Source organism: Epinephelus moara, chromosome 18 (assembly GCF_006386435.1).
Source record: "Epinephelus moara isolate mb chromosome 18, YSFRI_EMoa_1.0, whole genome shotgun sequence".
NCBI classification, from domain to species: Eukaryota; Metazoa; Chordata; class Actinopteri; order Perciformes; family Serranidae; genus Epinephelus; species Epinephelus moara.
Window position 1 is genome coordinate 4,987,047 of NC_065523.1, and position 6,752 is coordinate 4,993,798.

At 38.4% G+C, this 6,752-nt stretch overlaps 1 protein-coding gene and 1 long non-coding RNA gene across 3 annotated transcripts in view; one reads left to right on the forward strand and one right to left on the reverse strand.

The window, feature by feature from the left end:
- Positions 1-264: 264 nt before the first annotated feature.
- LOC126404996 (uncharacterized) lies at positions 265-2,952 on the reverse strand. The gene is made up of 3 exons (XR_007571544.1): positions 2,469-2,952; positions 806-965; positions 265-704 (listed from the first exon to the last, which is right to left on the reverse strand). It is a non-coding gene; the product is annotated as an uncharacterized LOC126404996 (long non-coding RNA).
- Positions 2,953-5,028: 2,076 nt separating this feature from the next.
- LOC126404993 (transmembrane protein 106A-like) overlaps positions 5,029-6,752 on the forward strand; it is a 14,316-nt gene continuing 12,592 nt past the window's right edge. For both annotated transcript variants that reach the window (XR_007571543.1, XM_050068477.1), the window contains exon 1: positions 5,029-5,199. The gene's annotated coding sequence lies outside the window, so the exon portion shown is untranslated. The remainder of the gene's footprint in view (positions 5,200-6,752) is intronic.

The following is a 6,752-nucleotide window of genomic DNA, read 5'->3' on the forward strand; positions in this document are numbered from 1 at the left end:
TCAAATTCCCACAATCCAGCCAAAAAGTAGCCAAAACTGACCCAAAGAGAGACCAAAAGCGGGCCAAAAGAAGGCCAAAAGAATGCCAAAAGGGGGCCAAAAGAAGGCCAAAAGAATGCCAAAAGGGGGCCAAAATTCACCCAAAACTAATTGTGGACTTCCAAAATATAGCCATAATTGTCCCAGAAGAGCCCCAAATCCCTCCCCCTCCCCATGTCATAATTTTTTACTGCTGTATTTGAAAAACAAATAGGAAGATTTAAATCATTTCATTTTTTTTTATTAATTGCATATGGCCCTGGAAATGTCTGACAGGCACACAAAGATCAGTTAAAAGTAGAATGCAGGCAAAAAAAACACAACAAGCAGGCTACAAATGAGAAATTACATCTATCCAACATCTTTTTTTCAAAGTGTGCCAAAGTGAGGAAATTAACTGTTGTATAATAGACAACAGTTATAAACATGTTATAGAACATATCATAGAACATATATACAGTTCTATTACTATAGCCTCCTTCCATTCAATGCGCTCCTGGCTGGGTGCTGGCTGGGTTCTGGCTGGGTCCTGGCTTGGTCCTGGCTAAGTCCTGGTGCTTCCTCCTCCCGCCGTCTCTATCCCCAGCCCAGTAACCACTTTTTAATTGCTTTTGCAATCTCATTATCAGTGACTAAAGAGCAGGCGGGGTTTCTTCTCACAGCTTCTAAAAGTAATAGCATATACACAAAGACAAAACAAACAGACTTACTAAATCTACTATAACCTCGGAATGCTTCATTAAAAGCTTTAATACAGTTAACTTACCCACTACCACCGCTTTTAGATGAAGCCTTTCAAAGGCCAGCTTTCCATTTACACCACTCCAGGTTACTTTTAGAGCCAGATCATTTCTCATGGCTCGTTTGAGGATGCCCCGACCTGTGTCTTTCATAGTGGCACCCCCAGCAAGTCCTAGAGAGGTGACCTGAAAATAGCGAAAGAGAATTACCTGCATTGATTTGCAATGAAGTACCATTACATTACCCTAACCTAAACGAATCAAAGGCAGCTTACGAATTCCTTTTTTAATCCAGGAAGAGGCTAGAGGTCTCATTCCAGGGCCATCTGTGTGTGTGTGTGTGTGTGTGTGTGTGTGTGTGTGTGTGTGTGTGTGTGTCTATCTGTCTCTGTCTGTCTGTGTCTGTCTATCTATCTATCTATCTGTATGCCATTTTGCACTGAAAACAAAAAAGGAAAATAAAGGGAAAACATAATTAGTTTTTTTGAAGAAAAAACAAACAAATAAAAAAATATTAATGCCAAACAATGCCAAAAAGTAGTACGGAGCCCCAGACATGACATGGGGGAAAAAATAAATAAATTGTGGCCACAAATTAGTATTTCGTGGGAACGAAATACTAATTCGTTCATGTCATTCGTTAATGTCATGTCTGGTGCTCCGTAAAAAAGAGTATAGAAGACGTATAATCTGCTCAGTGTATTTTCTTTTCTTTTTTTTTTGAGAAACATACTAAAACTAACACAACGTCATGGTGGAAGAAAAAATAATAGTGGAGGTGGACAACAGTATTTCATAATACAGCACATTATACAATTAACAAATAATCAGCATTGAAAATGATAAGAGTGATGTACAGTATGCAATAATTAACCTCTTGTGGAAGCTCCCACATGCTTGAGCTGTTGACTTGTATCATTAGAACAGACATGTCTTGTGATTTTCAGCCTTCTATGATTTTATTACCCTTAACAGCAGGCACTTCCTGACAGCTGAGAATATTACAGTTAGGTAGCCTATTGTTCCCCTCTATTAAATATGAAAGGAGGTTGACAATCACCTTTTCTCATGATACAAGTAAGTGGTGAAATGTGTGTTTCTCTTCTATAATACACATTCTACATCTCGGAGGCGACGTCTTTCCGCATGGGCTTCTGTCGCGATTCAAACGGGGCAGAGCTTTGTGGGAAATAGTAGGAGAGACACAGCGAGAGGGGGAACCGGATCTCACACAACACCTGTCTGCCACAACACCGGAGGGAACCGTGCACGTCCGCGATGCACAGCCCCACGGACGAGTAATGTTGAACAGTAAATCGACTTCAGAAAGGCAAAGTCACCTGTTGTTTACATTTAAATGGTAAAGGTTAGGAAGCTATCAATTATACTTTCCTATTCCTTCCTATTAAGTTCTCTCTGTGTAATAACATTAATATTGTAGTTTAATCGAATGGGCTGGGTCTGCCTGTTTTACAAGAATCAAGTTTGCTACCAGTTAGCTCGTTTATTAGCCACCACACAGTTAGCCTACAGTTACAGTTACAGTAACAGTTAGGCTACTTTAACAATACTAACCTTAAAGGAAAACGTCAACCTTATCGGGTATTTTAAAGGGGCAATGACAGAAAATCAGATTTTACAATTAACCTTTACTAAGTATACATTTATAATATTTTAACATGTACATACCTCAGTGTTGATCCTGCTTTTAAAATGAAGTGGGGTTCTCTTCTGGGTAGAAATTCCCGCTGTTTGCGCAGTGTTTTGGCTTTACAGAAATATGCCAAAACACATCCAAAACACATCCATATATGGAATCAGATGTTGCCGCTCTTTACTCAATCTTCTGGCTTGCCATAAACATGCCATACCATCCCTAATACTTGATCCCGCTCTTTGCCCAGTCTTTTGGTTAACCAGACATATGCTATAACTCAGCCATATATTGCTGGCGCTTCCTTATCTATTATGGACAACCTTAATCATACCACAGTTAAGCCAAAAGGCTTCCTTAATGCCAAAAGGAAGCCAAAAATGCCAAATGTATGCCATAATACAGCCAAAATATTTGCTATCTGGGCAGTTGCATTGTGTGAATCAGCACATGCCAAGTAGTTGCCTGTAGCTGCCTCATCTCGTCATGAATCTTTGTTCTGAACTGGGTTTCATGTGATTTTAAAAACCGCACAGGCTGGGGGAAAGGACTGTTTTCCTCCTTGCTGACCACGCCCCGCAACTATGATCACACACCGACTGTATCTTGTTGATTTATTAATTTTGAAAATAGATGTATTAAAAGTGGAGGTGGGGGGAGGGGGGTGCACTTACATTCATGTGCACGGGGTCCCAGTATTTGTGCCACCCCCCATGGGAGCACTGCCATCACCTCACAGTTCATATGCTGTCAAAGGCCAATTAAGACAGAGGGAAAATGCTGAATAACAGCTTAGCTCAGCTTCCAAAAATAGCCAGGATAGGACCGGAACTATGGTTGATTTTCACTTCAAAATAAAAGTGGAATGACATTTGGCAGTGTCATGTTAGCACAGCCAGTGATACTTAACCTGGCTCAGTGAATTTTATTTTGATGTTTTGTTGCTTCACTGAGCCAAAACAGAAAAAAAATGCCAATATGTTATTCAGGGCAAAATGAAAAATGAACTGATATCAGCTGGTACCTGCTGCAGAAACAATGCTCCCACTTAGTGTTCGGGTGTTTTGGGGGTGGGAGAGGCATTAAAATAAGAGTGGTGGAAGAAGTTTTCAGATCCTTCACTAAAGTAAAAGTAAAATTCCTGCACTGAAAATGTTACCCAGGTATGTACCTATAGTAAGGACAATGAAGTCTTGAAACTAAAAGTACTTAATGCAGAAAAATGCCCCGTGAGTGCTTTATATTATTACATATTATATCATTAGATTATTGTTATTCATGCATTTGTATACAAAAATAATAAAAGCAGGATTTCACTGTAGCTGGTTGATTTGGAGTACAATTTTTTATCATTTTCTTTGGGACTACAACTGATCAATATTTTCAATATGGACTTGATGGATATTCAACTTGCTGACTGTTTTTTCCCATTTATCAATTGATTGTTTGATTTGTAAAAATAGTGAATAGGAGGGCATCGGTGGCTTAGTGGTAGAGCAGGCGCCCCATGTACAAGGCTGTTGCCGCAGCGGCTCGGGTTCGACTCCAGCTTGTGGCCCTTTGCTACATGTCACTCCCTCTCTCTCTCTCTCACCCCCTTTCACACTTGTCTGTCCTATCCATTAAAAGCTAAAAATACCCCAAAAACTATCTTAAAAAAAATAGTGAATAGTGAGAAATGCCACCACAATTACCCAAAGTGATACCTTCACAATGTTTATTTTGTCAAACCACCAGTCCAACCATGAAAATTATCCAGAATATATTAAAAGAATTAAAATAAGTAAGGGAAAAAGCAGCAGATCTTCACATTTAAAGCTGGAACCCTGAATTATTTTTACATGAAAAATGAAATGACAAAAAAAAGTGTTGCCAGTTTATTTTATGTCCCCAGACTAATTGATAAAGGGACCAGTCCAATCATTTCAGCTATGTTTTAATGTTGGTTTCATTTAAATATACATGTATATATATATATATATATATATATATATATATATATATATATAAATCATATTTTATAAACTTTGTAACTTGTAAATAAAGCCGCCAAATCATTTTAGTGGGGTAAAAAGTATTTCCCTCTTAAATTGTAACAGAGTAGGTATAGGATGTGGCATGAAAAGAAAATAGTCAAAGTGCAAGTGTAGGTACCTCAATATTATATTATATTATATTATATTATATTATAATATTATATATTATAACTTGTTATATATTGACATAACGGCAAAAAATGTAATGATGTGCATCCCTTATTATATAATATGTAAGTATAATATTTGAATAATATGGGCTACACCAATGAGTTTAGGCAGGATTAAGTGATGTCCCATGGTGATTTAATATAGAATAGTACATGAGATCTTACCAAAACACACTTCTCATCACTAAATATTGGGTGAACTTTCTGAATGAGTATGCTGCAGATACTTTGAAGTAATCTGTCAAGATAGATTCTGCAATTTACATTGTAGAGGAAAAGAAAAAAGGAAGATGGATTTTTACCGATGGATTTCCAGATTGACTTTGAAGTGATATGAAAGTTCTTTACTTTGAAAGTCGTGACCGGAAGTCTTTGTGTGTTGTGTGCAATACGCCGCATTTGACTCTGGCTCAGTAGGTCGGAGCTGTGTGACTTTGTGACACTGCCTCCCGCACCACCAAACCTTACCAAACAACAAAAAAACATCGTCGATCATCAGCAAGGACCTATCTGAGGACAAGGACGCTGTCCACGTCTTACAATAGCAGCTCAGCGGACAGGTAAGCTGTCAGCACACTGAAATTACACAACTACTGAGAAACAACTGGAGAGAGGCGCGGAAATGAAAGTACGACATGCTGTAGAAAGCAAAGATTTTGGTAGAAAGCTGTTGCGATATGTTCCTTACACTGCAGAAAGTAGGCCTAGCCCAAATGTTAACAACAAATGTTACAAATCCCAGTTCAGTGAAGGCTACATGATGTGTGGGGAAGTAGTACCAGCACCAGGCAGGCGCAGTTGACAACATACCTGTCCTGTGGGCGCTTTTACTAATGACGAAGGCATGACCCGCCCCGCTCTGCCTTACCTGCCTCTGATTGGCTTACTCTGATATTGTTACTCGAGACAACCTGAGGCTTTTTGGCTCTTCTCCAGTGGCTCTGTGTGCTTTGACCAAAAAAAATATCTGGAAATCAATTACAATTATTTTTATAATTTTTATTTTTGTTTATTATTGTTAAAGGTTGAATGGGATTCTTACATTTTCCCGTTGTAAAAATGTGTAGCCTACACACTCAGTAAAAACATGTTTTTACATTTCGTTAGCTGAAATGTGTTTCATACGTCAACATTTTTTTCCTAATTTTTCCTAATTTTTTGTGAATCTAGCCTAAATGGCTGGGCTAATTTTGAGTCTCCCTAGCAAAGCTAGTTGCGGATTCCCAATACAAAACTAAAAAGTCTTGGAGGAAAATCAAGAATGTAATAGTGCTTTAACAGACAATGCAATGTTAAAAGTACCAAGTAATCACAAATAGCTCACTGGAGTGTAACAAATTTGTGGTAAAACATATTAATGATTGCTCATTTAAAACTAACTAACAACAGTTTTACCACAAAGTATGACTTTCTTGACCTTAAAATGTATGTTTTAAATTCATTAATGACATATTTGGATTTCATGTCACAACTCAAACAGGACCAAAAGATAATATTTCTCTCCTCATTCACTGCCATTCATATTTTTTCCGATCTAAGGCCCAATTCCAATCCGGCCCCTAAAGACTCAAGCCCTGAACCCTCACTGACTTAACTGACGTCAACTGTAAGTGACTGAGTGTGAGAGTCTGAAAGGGCTCCGGATGCTACAAATAGGAATGGGGCAGCACTTATCCCCCTCTCTGTTGTTGACACTGGCGGCTCTGGGCGTGATCATTTATCGGTTATTGTCAGCATATATTCCACACACAAAGAATATATATCTATATATATCTATAGATATGTATAGATCTATAGATATAGATATATAGACCATTCTTTGTGTGTGGAATATAACCACTGGTATTCCTCTGACTTCATGTGTGTTTATGTACCATCTTAAATCCTTGTTAATGTAATGTTTCATTGTTTATCTATCTGTTTTTTTCGCTCTCCTTCCATAACGTTACCGTTTGCATATAGCCTATCCCGACCGTGTTTTCGTTTTTTTTTATAACACTTCCGGTGTTCCGAGGGCAACCCCTGTATTTGACGTCACAACGCTATGAACTGTGGGTAATTTCCTTACCGTAAGTCAGAGATATTAGGCTCGTTCGAGATGAACTGCGCCTCG